A 14,502-nucleotide genomic window follows, 5' to 3' on the forward strand; every position below is an offset into this window, starting at 1 on the left:
GCAGATGCAAGTGTATGTGCCACCTCCGGTGTAACTGGAAGTGGCCGGAAATTGTCAGCGTCGCTGGAGAGATCGCGGAGCAGGCGGATGTTGATGTGTGCCGGGTCTCCTCTGCTGTCCAACATGTTTTGTGCATCCTGTGTACTTTTTCAAGGATGACTGAATTTGTCAGCAGCAGTTGTTTTTATACAGAATTTTTTTTATTGAGAAAACCGGAAGTTCTTTCCTGGAAGTATTCAATAATTGTGGGGATCACATGTTTTTGATCACACAATTGGATTCCATTTAAATTCTTTAAAAAAAGATTTGTTTGTTTCAGACATTAATAAAATGTTAATAAACAAATATTTTTTTTTTAAGAATTTAAATGGAATTCAATTGCGTGATCAAAAACATCTCATTCCAGCAATTTTTGATCACTTCCAGGAACAAACTTCCTGTTTTATCAATAAAGGTTTTTTATGTGTAAAAAACAACTGCTGCTGACAAATTGAAGTATGCAGGATGCACGAACGCGTTAGCAGCAGAGGAGACACGCTTCAACACCCGCCTGCTCCACAATCTCTCCAGCAGCCGCTGAGAACTTTTGGCCGCTTTTTGTTTCTCCACAAGCCGCACATCCGCTTGCATCCTCCCGCTTGGGCGTCCCCTTGTTCACGAGAGAATCAGCGCAACCGAGGCTGTGAACAATGCCTGCAAACATCTCAACTTTCCAGGAAACAGAGTTCATTGGGGAGAGATAGGATCAGAAGCACCAGTCCTCTAATTCAAGGGTACTCAAACTCAGTCCTCAGGACCCCACACAGTTCACATTTTCCAGGTCACCCGGCAGGTGCACAGATGTATTCATTACTCATTGACACATTTTAAAAGAGGTGGAGCTAATTATTTCACTTGTGATTCTGTGAGGAGACTTGCAAAACATGCACTGAGTCCTGAGGACCGAGTTTGAGAACCTGTGCTCTAATTAATCCCCGAAAGGGGGTAAACAATATTTTAACCCAGTGGTTCACAATCTTTTTTTTAATCACGGCACCCTACGGTATCAGAATTTTTTCACGGCACCCGTAGGAAAAAAATTATAGCAAACAAAAACATTAAGTAGATTGTGTTGATATGTGATCCTTACGTTCAGTTATGTGGTGAGGGACAGGATTGGCTTCTGTTTGTCCAAATATTTTATGATTGGCCGCCACCAGCACTCATTTTGTCCATAAATAATTTGAACTGGTCCAGGACCTCCAACCCGTGGCACCCCTGCAAGTGTCCCAAGGCACCCCAGGGAGCCACGGCACACAGTTTGGGAACCACTGTTGTGGTGTGCATTACCTGACATTCCTTGGCTGGACGATCACTCCTGCACTTTCCCCAGGATCCATAGGACTTCATATACTGGTATTTTGAGTCCTGAATTTCCAACAGAGCCTGGGATCATTCGGATGTTGTGATAGCAGTCCTTGCCACAGTTATGTGATTACATGCTTGATTTTATTTATCATTTTGAGTGTTTTGTACAAATTCAATTTTTATCATTACCTTAATACAGGGTTGCCGACTTTTTAAATCTTCTCTTCTCCGGGAGAAGCCCGGAGAGGAGACTTTCAGCAGGAGTTTGAGGGCTGGGCTTGAGAGTGATGTCCCGCCCCCACGAAGGAAAATGACCCGATATGCCGATCGCCACCAAGGGGGTGGGGCTAAAAGACGTGGTTCTGCCACTTTAGCCCCGCCCCCGCACCAGAGATTGGCATATCCGGTTATTTAAACAGCGCGGTCAGGGGGGAGGAGGGACGAACCCTCCCGGCCATTCCAGGAGGGTAGGCAACCCTGCCTTAATACTGCCCAATGATCTCTTTCTGTTGATATACCCCATACCATCAAATCCCATTACTTGGGAAAGGGGTTGTCATTTTTAGCATTCTAGGTGCAATACCTTTTCAATGAAAATCATTGGACAGTCAGCATACTCCAAAGTTATGTATGATTTTATTTGTGTAAACATGCAATGGTAGTGCTGTGTGGTCCCACAAACCCTGTATATCTTTCCTACTTTCATAATTGAGTGTTGTTTTGACATACCACTTGGTGATTCTCACTAGCTGCTGAACCTTGTTGTTTTGCGCTGTTTTTTAGAAACACCCATTTTTTTGCTTGAACCACTGTTTTAACCAATTAATTTCTTACAGGTACCACTCTTTTTACATTTAATCATATAATATTCATTATTATTCATGTATTCACCAGCACTCTTTCATACATTGTAAACTATCAGTCATAGCCAGTGATGTTCAGCTGATTTGACAAGACATTCCTTAGTACATCTACAGTTAAGTTTCTGTACCTACGAAATTAAATCTGAATTGAGAACAAAGTAGGGATAGACATCGAATACTGGGCTTGATTCAGAGTTGGTCGCAAAATCTTTCTCAAATGGGCAAAACCATGGTGCACTGCAGGTGGGGCAAATGTAATATGTGCAGAGATATTTAGATTTGAGTTATTTTGTTCCTGTCCAGGGTAAATACCAGCTGCTTTACTTTTACATTACAATTTAGAATTCAATGGGGCAGATGTATTAAGCCTTAAGAGATACATTTAAGCATGATAAAGAGAGATAAACAGCCAGCCAATCACCTCCTTACTGACTTTTTTCAAACACAGGCTGTAACATTGCAGTTAGGATGTGATTGGCTGGACATTTATATCTCTTTATCACCCTTGAATTTATCTCTTGTTAAGGCTTAATACATCTGCCCCAGTGTGAACAAACCCTGCCCAAATGTTACTCTCTCTGCACATGTTACATTTACCCCACCTGCAGAGCGCATGGTTTTGGCCATTTGCTAAAGATTTGACTTTTGCGATCAACTCAAAATCAGCCCCATTGTCTTATTGGGAGTATTGATATTTAAGATCCAAGTTTAAAATCTATACAGGCAAGGCCAGTGCTATGGTGTTTGGTGCCCCACTGCGAACTATAAATGTGTGCCCTCTGTGGAAAGGCAGTGAATGACAGGCAGTAGGGGATGCTGTATAGAGGGGCAATGGTGGATGCTGGGGAGAGGCAGAGGGTGACAGGCAGTAAGAGACACTGTAAAGAGGTAGTGGATGATGTTGGGAAGAGGCAGTGGGTGATGCTGGGGAAAAGCAATGACTAATGTTGGAAAAATTCTGGGTGTCATGAATCGGGGTGTTAGAAACAATTTCCTACCTCTCAAGTGTCTCTCCAGGCCATATCTGACATCACAGACTCTAGCCAATCCCTGCGCAGCTCTCCCTATGAGTATAGTGGGTTGAGACCTGGGAAGTTGTCAGTTCAATGATGTTTCCAGAGTAAGCTTCATGTCTCCACAGCTCCAGTGAGATCCTGCTGTTTCCATGTGCACTCACCATCCTGCTGCATGGACTGGCTTTCTCCAGTGTCCCTGGAGGTTCCTCTCAGTTCCAGATGAGTTCTGCTTTTGCTTTCTTCAAAAGTCGTCATTTTGTCAACCATCAATTGTCACCGACTGTCTTCATCAATAGTGATTATCGACTGTCACCATTGTTTGTCATCATCATCAATTGTTATCATTGACTATTCAAACATTGATCACAAACATCGGTTCCTACCATCAACCACTAGCTTCAAAGGCAACACTTTCTAGTGCCGCACTCTAACATTGTGCCCTAGCATCGGTTTCATCGATTATCTGCTACTGTTTGCATATTTAAAGTTTATTGCTGTTCTTCTATACTTTTATCTCCTAAAGTACCATCTCTTCCCAGTCACCATCAGAGAGTCCACGCTGATATCAACCAACATTGGTATTCAGCATTGGTACCCATCATCACCAGGTGTACCCCACTCTGTGCCTGTGGCATTGGTACTCCAAGTCTTCTGTAGAGTACAGTTTATTACCTGCCAGTGTCTTCCAAGATACTCATCTCTCCTTCATCCATCAATGGTCATCCTCGGACATCAGTGACAACATCCATCAGCTACCGCTGATTCCTGCTCCTACCGGTTCCATTCCGGCCACAGACCCTACTCGAATAATATATGAGCCACTCCTTCAGCTCCTGCTGATTGCATTTTCTACAGGTTCCACTACGGTCAGAGACTCTACTCGGGCAAAGCCCGAGTCTAAAGACTTTACATATAATACTTGTTTCTTTCTTACAAGTCTAAGACTTCCTAACAGTAATTGCCTTAGTCTAAGTTACTGTTCAATAAATAGCAACTAGATTCCTGTTCACGCCTTCAGACTCTGGACTCTGCATCCACACCAAAGATTATCCATATATGTGGACAAAGCTCCTAAGGGAGCCCATCTTTAAATTCACACCAACAGACACCTCAGGCGTGACAGTGGGGGGTGGCAGTGGGTAACACTGGGGAGAAGCAGTGGGTGATGCTGGCTAGATACTGGGAAAAAACAGTAAGTGAGTGGGTAAAAATGGGGAGAGACAGTGGTTAACTGGTAGCGTGCAACACTGGAGTGAGGCAGTTGTTAATGCTGGGGAGAGGCTTGGGAGATGCTGGGGAGTGACAGTGGGTGATGCTGGGGAGAAGCAATGGGTGATGCTGTGGAGAGAAAATGGATGACAGCCAGTGGAAGACAAAGAGAAGAGGCAGTTGGTAATTCTGGAGACAACCAGTGGATGACAGGCAGTGGGAGCAGGGGCTGGCTGGCACCTTTTAGCCTGGGGGGCAAGTCCAGAGCACTGGCCCATAAGTAAAAGCGCATCATTAAAATGGAGGTTTTTCGTTAAAAATATAACGACACCGCAGGCTTCTCCCCCTGTATAAAAACAGGACACCACAGGCTGCTCTCCCTGTATAATAACAGGACACCACAGACTGCTGCCCTGTATAATATCAGGACACCGCAGGCTGCTACCCGCACAAGGATCAGGGAAAGCCAGGCACTGGCAAACACAAACTCACAGTAGCCAGCGGAGGGCTTTTGCACACACCACTCCACCCCCCTGCCATGCTTACAGCTGGCTGCGGATGCTTCCAGGTTAACTGAGATTTTGCGCAAGTTCAGAAGCTCCGATTGTGGCAGCCAAGGTTTTGTATGTATCAGCCTGGCTTGGTAGGAGAATGTCCACTGAGAGGGGTGCGGGACACGGCACACTGAAAATTTGCCTGACTTCCCGTTATCGCAATTCGCCCCTGCCACAGGGCTGCTCACCTGCATAAAAAAAGAAGAGGAGGACACCGCTGGCTGCTCTCCTGCATAAATAAGGAACCGGACACCACAGGCTGCTGCCTTGCATAAATAAACAGGACAGCACGGGCTGCTCCCTTGCATAAATAAAGAAATGGACACCACAGGCTGCTCTCCTGCATAAATAAAGAACAGGACACCACAGGCTGCTCCCCTGCATTAATAAAGAACAGGACACCACAGGCTGCTCTCCTCCATAAATAAAGAACAGAACACCACAGGCTGCTCCCCTGCATAAATAAATCACAGAACACCACAGGCTGCTCCCTTGAGTAAAAAAACAGGACACCACAGGCTGCTCCCTTGTGTAAAAAATAGGACACCACAGGCTGTTCTCTTGCATAAAGAACACTTGCATTAAAAACAGGACACCACAGGCTGTTCCCCCTGTATAATAATCATGCCAATTGCCATGACATCACAGGCTGCTACTCCTGTATAATAATCATGCCAATTGCCATGACATCACAGGCTGCTCCCCCTGTATAATAATAAAGCCATGACACCACAGGCCACTCTCCCTGTATAATAAAAGTAATGCCATGACACCACAGGCTGCTTCCCCAGTATAATAATAATGTCATGACACCACAGGCTGCTCCCCCTGTATAATAATTTATTATACAGGGAGTGCAACCTGTGGTGTCATGGCATTATTATTATTATACAGGGGGAGCAGCCTTTGGTGTCATGGCATTTTTATTATACAGGGGGAGCAGCCTGTGGTGTCATGGCATTATTGACACCACAGGCTGCTCCCCCTGCATAATAACAGGAGGACACAACAGGCTGCTCCCACTTAACACATTAAAAAGAGGACACTTTAGGAAACAGCAGCATTTTTTATATATATGTGAGTTTAATCCTCACCTGCTGCTGCTGCTGAGGCGGCTCCCAGTTTCTGCGTTTCAGTGTTTGCTGCTTCCAAGTTCCTGCAGCCACAGTCCCCGGCTCCCCGTCCCCTCCTCCTCCGCCTGCCTGCTGGCTGGCTGCTGCTGCTCCAGACGCATGGGTGGGTGGGCGGGCGGCGTCATCGTCCTGCGCCCACACCCAGCGTCTGTCACCCACGGCGCATCAAAGGGAACAGGCCGCCGGGAACCTCCTCCACGTAACACTGGAGGCCGGCGGCCATGTTCCTGTAGCCGCGGCCATGTTTTTTTTCAAAGCCTACAGGAACATGGCCGCCGACAGTGTGGAGGAGGCGGCCCTGGCCGCGGCCTGCAGCACTCCTGATAGAACGGCCTGGGGGGCACATGGCACCCTGCCCCCCGGCCCAGCCCGCCCCTGAGTGGGAGACACCGAGTGGAGTGATGACTGTTTCTTTTGCTGTACTGACATTTACAGTAAGAAAGTTCTTTATATGTGATCCCTAGCGAAGGGTTTTTTTTTAGGAGCACATCACGTTGATTAAGACTAAGTATGGTCTTGGTTTTAAAGAAACAAGTGTTATGTGCACTTGTCGGTCACAAATCACATCACGGAGTGGGGGGCAAGTATTATTGCCAGCCACCATGTAACTCCGCGTCATGGACGTGGTCTTAAACATATACTTAGCACTGATTAGGATTTCTATAAGCAAGTAAGGTTTTATGGTATGGAATAAGGTTTTAATGTATATATGAATGTTGGTTTGTTATGTGATGTTTTTTATACAGCCGCGTCCCTATGGCAACAGGACGCTGTCCTGACCGGGCGAACCACGGCCGGAGACTCCCGACACGTCACATCCGGGTGACGCACTTCCTGGAAACGGAATGAGCGCCCCCGGAAGGCGTGGAGGGAGACGGAGGCCGGAGGAGACGCCGGGAGGGAGGAGTTGATGGTTGTTTGCCGCGTCTTGTAAGTATATATGTATGCACTGTTTTCATTTGTATCACTTGTGTGTGGCTTGAGAAAGGGGTGCGAGTCCCGAAACGTCGCTTTAATAAACCACAGTTTCTTCACGCTTATTACAAGTCTCCGAGTGCCGCTCCCTACCTCTGTATATATATATATATATATATATATATACACACACACACACTCGCACACCCACACTACCTATGCTTTGCAACAAAAAATAACAACTTTAAACTCTGCTTTGAAGTCGCTAATTACACAGTTAATAGAACAAGTCATGAGCAGGGGAGGATTTCAATATGTTATTTCTCTGGAATAAAATCCAAGAAGATGTTTTGAAAGTGGATGCTGGCACTCGCCCAGGGTCTGTCATGGTAGCTAAAACTTTTTTTAAAGGCTTACTTTGTTAGTGCGTTGTGACATTTCACCATCTGTCATCAGCGCTCTTGCTTAATTATATCTGTCCTAATTTCTCTTCTCATGCTATTTATTTGCACCATCTACAATGCAAATAACCTATTACTGTTAGTTAATGATGCATAAAATGGGACAAGCCTCTAACCTTCTCATATCTTGACAGAATACCAACATCCAGGGTTATTTAAAGAACATGGAGTTTGTTTTATAAAAAATATATATTTTTTTCAGTTTTGTCAGCTGTAAAGCTCCGTACACACGGCGACCATATCCCTGGCCATATATTCTAGAATTGCCCCGTGTGTACAGGGCTTAAGGGGTTCAGTGCAATTTAACTTCTTTGGCAACATCCCCATTTTTCACTTTTAGAAGCTTTGGTAAATTAATCCCCATGTCTCAGAAACACTCAGAAACCAAATTCCTTCTTATTGTGGCCAGGAGAAATAGGGACATTTCTATCACCGTGTCAATGACTGCAGTAGAAGAAACATAAATTAGCATAACCTCCAATGTCTGAAGGGCAGAAACCAGTACAAAATCAGAAAGGGGCATGGCCTGGGGAAAGGGGATGTGGCCATGCCCCCTTTCCTATACTTTCAATGGAGAGTCAGAGAACCAGAAAATCGGTACAAATTCCTTTTTTGCCGGTTCCATGATGTTAAAGGTTCTTCAACCCTTCGAACTTGTCACATTTGAAATCAGTTCGGACACTGCCAGCTTGAGTCAGGCCATTCCCCTCATCAGACTTTTGCAGAAGCAGCTGTAGAAATTGAAGGAGGAGCTAAAACAGAGCAATTCTGTCAAATATGTGGGACTTCTGGATAAAGGGTGGGATGTAGTAACATCCGCAGCCAGGGCCGGTGCTAGGGTGTCCGGCGCCCTCCTGCAAACCATACATGTTGAGCCCTTTCACATTGCCATTGCAACAAGCTGCAGCCCGATTGTGGGAGTGTATGCAACATGTGATCCTATGGAGGATCTCGGGTGCATGTACATGTATGCATACACCATCTCAGTGCTGTGCCCGCAAAATGTTTCAGGCACTAAAGGTGCCCATACACGCTGCGAGAATCGCATATGTTATGGGCTAGATCACATTGCATCGCACGGCATGCAATGTGTGTGCGATGCGATCCGAAAGCAGTACAAAAAGTATGTGCAGCACTCGTGACTGAGGGGGGAAAGGAGGAGAGAAGGAGGAGATGGAAGAAGAGGGGAGGAGATAGAGGGGGCAGAGTGTTGAGGACTGGCAGCGGCACTGGCACAGCACACTGAGAAGAGGGAAGGAAGGGGAGGCGGCGCTGCTGCCTGTTCGTCATTTGATTGACAGCTGACCGGCGCAGGGAGCAATGGGTAGGGGGCAGATCCGGACATGACATGTCATCCAGGCATTCACAGACAGTGCTACATGCCTCAGCACAAGTGTCTGTGAGGAAGAGGGGGCAGGTCACAGGAGGAGGACAGTGTGTGCGCGGTGCAGGGAGCTGCTCAGCCTCAACATACTGCCACCCACTGTCAGACAGGCACTGCGGGCGGCATGCAGGCTGTGTGCCCTCGCGGTGCAGGGAGAAGCTCTTTATACTGCCGCCACCGCTGTCAGACAGGCGCTGTGGGCGGCATGCAGGAGGCAGTGACAGTGAGGGCTGAGGCAGCTTTAGCAGAGCAGGGAGGGAGAAAGCGCCTTTTCAGCATGGCGCCTCCCTGCTTTGCAGGAGCTGCTGAGTGGGTAGCGCCGGCCCTGTCCGCAGCCCTCTATCGCCCCCCCCTTTTCCGGACACCGCATTCTCGTTTGCGCGCGTCCCCTTTCGCTGTACAGATGGCGGGTGGCGGGGGATGGCGGCTAGTGTCGCCATCGCCATCCCCTGCAATGATGAGACCTGCCCAATCTCTATGTTCTAACTAGAGATGAGCGGGTCCGGATCTCCGGGATCCGACAGATCCGAATATGGTGATCCAAGTCAGGATCCGAGTCGGCTCGGGAGTTCCCACCTGAATTCCGGACCGAAAACGAGGCAAAACGTCATCATCGTGCTGTCGGATTCTCGCGGGATCTGGATTCTATATAAGACGCACGCGCGCCCCGCCATCTTCACTCCATTATAGGAGAGGGAAGAGGGTGGTTGGGATCTGTGCTCCGTGCTCTGTGCCCTGTGTCCTGTGCTGTGATTTATTTAGTGAGATTTGTTATTTTGTTGTAAACTAGGTGCTGCAGTGCTCAGTGCTCACATGCAGGGGCTGCAGTGCTGCTGACTGTACACTCAGTGTACAGGGGCTGCAGTGTCCATAATACAAGGGGCTGTGTCCAGTGTGTCAGGGGCTGTGTCCAGTGTACAGGGGCTATGTACAGGGGCTGTGTCCAGTGTACAGGGGCTGTGTCCAGTGTACAGGGGCTGTGTCCACTGTCCAGGGGCTGTGTCTACTGTCCAGGGGCTGTGTCCATTGTCCAGGGGCTGTGTCCATTGTCCAGGGACTGTGTCCAGGGTGACAGGCTGTATCCAGTGTCCAGTGTAACGGGCTGTGTCCAGTGTGACGGCATATATCTAGTGTCCAGTGTGACGGACTATATCCAGTGTCCAGTGTAATGGGCTGTGTCCAGTGTCATGTGTGAGGGCCTATATCCAGTGTCCAGTGTGACGGCATATATAGTGTCCAGTGTGACGGCATATATCTAGTGTCCAGTGTGACGGCATATATCTAGTGTCCAGTGTGACGACATCTATCTAGTGTCCAGTGTGACGGCCTATATCCATTGTCCAGTGTGACGGCATATATCTAGTGTCCAGTGTGACGGCCTATATCCATTGTCCAGTGTGACGGCATATATCTAGTGTCCAGTGTGACGGACTATATCCAGTGTCCAGTGTAACGGGCTGTGTCCTGTGTCCAGTGTGAACGGCTGTGTCCAGTGTACAGGAGCTGTGTCCAGGGGCGGTGTCGTGAGGCGGTGTCCATTGTCCAGGAGCTGTGTCCAGGCTGACGGGCTGTGTCCAGGGGCAGTGTCCAGGATGATGGAGGATGATGGAGGAGGAAATAGTGGGAGATCAGCAACCTGATAGAAGTGCTGAAGCTGCTACCACCAGTCATGACAAGGCCGATACCTCTTTGTATTTTTTGCTCTTTAGAGCATTTCTCTTTTTTTGGGGTAATTTATTAAACTGCCACCCTGTCTGCCCGTGCAGTGCCGCTCTGCTTCCAAGATGTGCCAGGTTGGAAGTGTAAGGTCCACATGTATGTGATGCCCACTGCTGTCGCTTAGCTCAGTTATCCAGCTACCTCAGTATAACCTTTTGTCCCAACTACAGTAAATGAAAACAATTTTGTGAGCTGTGAAGTGATCAAAATTGACTAGAAATGAGTGGAAACTAATGTTATTGAGGTTAATAATACTTTAGGGGCAAAAACAGGCTAAAATTCTGTTATTTTAGACATTTTTAGCATTTTTTTATAAAAATCCAGATCCAAAACCAAAACCCGCAAGGGTGGTTTTGCCAAAACCAATCCAGATCCAAAACATGAAGGGAGATCCAGATCCAAAACCAAAACCAAAACTGGAAAAAGTGCCCGCCGCTCATCTCTAGTTCTAACATATGCGGTTATTAACGCAAGGGACAGCTCTTGCGATAAGAGCTGTCCCTTGCGATGCGGTGCTGGCACTGGACTTCCAGGTCTGTGACCCGGGAGTCCATTTGCGCATGCGCAGAGTGACACACCGGCCGCAGGGCATGCTGGGAGGGATCCCTCAAACAGCTCTGTGGTAAGAAGCCCATAGGCTTCTGCAGGGAATCGCCAGCTTTTGCCACTGCGGAGGGAGGTTAGAGCATACAGAAATGCAGTAAAAACCCCGATAATGGGTTTTTTACCGCATTTCTGTGTTAGAGAATCATCCCCAAAGTCTTCCATTCTCTTTGCCAGGATTCACTGGTGGTCAATCTGTTGAAATCAGAGCACTACATTTTGGCCACCGTGCTCGATCCTAGGATCAATGCTTATGATCTGCTTCTGGTGGACACAAGTCTGCGGAGGTGCAAACACCTGCAGGTGAGAAAATTGTCATCTGAAGTGGATCGTGACATGGCAGCAGCTTCTCCTCCTTTATTTTCTCCTGCAACTGGAATTGCAAAGATAAAAATTACCTTTCCTAGACAACTCGCTGGTGGTGATGCAGGGCCATCAGGAGCAACTTTTGACATCTGGTCCAGGCTACCTACAATTACAGACATGTCTACTGTCACTGAATATGTTGCTGTCACCATTGCAAGAATGGTGGAGGATTTTATTGGTTACAGCATCCAAGTTGGACAGTCCATATGTATACTGGCAGGAAAAAGAGGCAATTTGGAGGCCTGTGCACAAACTGGCTTTTTTTTACCTAAGTTGCCCCCCCCCCCCTCAGTGTGTACTTCGAATGTGTGTCTAGTGCAGCCGGGAACCTTTTCAGCGAGCGGCATAGGAGGTTACTGCCACAAATGTGGAGAAGATGATCAAAATGAATTATAAATTCCTTCAGGAAGAACTTTACCACCAATTGCCTGTGATGGTGGATTCCAGTGGTCACAAATTAATACTCTACAAGGAAGAAGATGTACACACTGAAGGGGGTGAGGAATTGGAGGAGGATGAGGATGACAAGGACGACATATTGCCTCTGTAGAGCCAATTTATGCAAGGAGAGATTTATTGCTTCTTTTTTTGTGGGGGCGCAAACAAACCAATCTTTTCAGCCACAGTATTGTGGCTGTCCCTGTCGCGGAAATCATTGGTTTGTTAAAGTGTGCATGTCCTGTTTATACAACATACAGTAAGGGTGGGAGCACCCAAGGACAATTCCATCTTGCACCTCTTTTCTTTGTTTGTCCTATCAGTCCAGGCTAGTTGGGTGGTTGAAGGCAGACTTGAGTACAATCCGGACTAGTGTGGGATAACCTTGTGAACTGAATATGCAGCCAGTAGTCCTGGAGCAAGACTAAAGGGACAGGGGTGCTGTTCTGTGAGCGTCATAGAAATATACAGGGTTGCTGTCCTGTGTGCTGTTGCCGTAGACGGGTGCTGTCCAATGTGCTGCTCAATTTGACCGACGACTGAATCTCACAGACTCTAGTCTATATTCACCAGCTACATGCCTCTTTTTTAAGAAGCATCTTTTACAAAAATCATCTTTTTTGAGCTCATAACTTTTAAGAATCATCTTTTTAAAACATCACCTTCCTTTTGCTGCTTCTCAGAATGTGAAAAGTCATAAAAAGTGGATGTTGTATGATTCGGAGTACTTGGCCAGCTTTATCCAGGGGGACTACCTGTCACTGAAATGATGGTTTTATTAAACTTTTTTCTTTGCATTATGTTCTCTTTGGTACCTAGTATTACCAACTGCCATCCTGCCTGCCACTCCTAGATAGGACACATGTTTTTGCCGCCCAATTGTGTCGCTTTTAGCATAGTCATCCAGCTACCATGGTGCAACCTTTTGGCCTAAATACAATATTGTGAGGTGTTCAGGATAGACTGGAAATGAGTGGAAATTAATGTTATTGAGGTTAATAACAGCGTAGGAGCAAAATAACCAAATTCTGTGATTTTAGCTGTTTTGATGTTTTGTTTTTAAAAATACAGATCCAAAACCCAAACTAGAAAGGATGGTTTTGGTAAAACCAATCCAGATCCAAAACACAAAGGGAGATCAAGATAAAAAAATAAAAATAAACACAAAACACGAAAAGTGTCCTGTGTACATCTCTACTTCTAAGATATTTATATCTTGCTGGATGTATTTTATGCCTGCACTTTTTGCCGTATTAGTGCCCAGCTCTAAGTGAGAACCTTAGTATGCCTCAGCTCCCACTTAAATGTCATTTTCTTTCACTGACAATATATTACATCTAATGGGACATGACAAGGGATTACAGATGACACAGCCCATACTGTATCACTCTACCATATCAACACAGTACATCTGACTGCTCATTAATGTTCTGTGAGACGTCAGCAAACGTCTGTGTGATAGATACTTTATGCATGTGAGCTACCACTTTACCACATTGGCTTCAAATTCTATCAATAATGTATGAAACAGCCGTGACGCGTAAAGTTTTCCTAATTTGAATAACATAATTGCTTGATGCACTTAGTGACACCAGCATCAACAATCAAACAGCATTGTGTTTGCAGGCAGAGGATGTGCTGCTTGCCAGCGGGTAGCTGCTACATCTATATTCCCAGAGATCGCTGTATAATGCTTAATCGGAAGGTGCTCCATAATGTCTACAGGAGAGCACAGACGATACAAAGCAATGTAACAACAACAACAACAATAATAGCAATAATAAAAATATTATATGGGCAAGTTTTCCATGAAATCATGTATAAGAAGCCTTGCAGTCTTTGATCCTTACACACTGGTTTGAAACTAGAAGCCAGGGATATAGAGGCTGTTGAAGGATTCGTGACAAAACCACTTAATTGCTGGGCAGCCTTTCTTATCATAAAAAAGTTAATCTTTGAAATAGGATGTATCTCCAGGATGAATTGCAACAGGATTGGAAATGCTGGCTCAGACTCATAGAAACAAGCTGATCCATGGCTAAGCCTCTGGCCTTTGCAGCACTGTTTCATCCATATTCACATAGCAAAGCAGAGCAAGCCATTGGCTTAACTAACATTTTTGCATCCCCCGCATCACTAAAACTTGTCGCCCCCCCCCCCCCCCCTCCGCTTACCCCCTCTTACCTCCTCACCGCAGCATCTGCCGCTGCTGGCCCGCCGGGACCAGCAGATCCTCCTGTCTGCGCGGTCTGGTCCCGGTGCTTCTCCTGTAACGTTACATTTAAAATACCCTTCACAAAATGCCACTGCCTCCTCTAGCATCCTTAATAACAGACTGCTGTGAGGGGGCGGCCATTTTGTGAGGGGTATTTGCACTGGGACTGCAGACAAGAAGCTCTGCTGGTCCGGGCAAGCCCGCAGCAAGAGTCTCAGCAGCGGCAACAGCCCCATTAGCGGCAATAGCTTACGCAGACCCCACAGCGCCCAATCTTAC

This window comes from Crinia signifera, chromosome 4 (genome assembly GCF_055691185.1).
Source record: "Crinia signifera chromosome 4, ASM5569118v1, whole genome shotgun sequence".
NCBI classification, from domain to species: domain Eukaryota; kingdom Metazoa; phylum Chordata; class Amphibia; order Anura; family Myobatrachidae; genus Crinia; species Crinia signifera.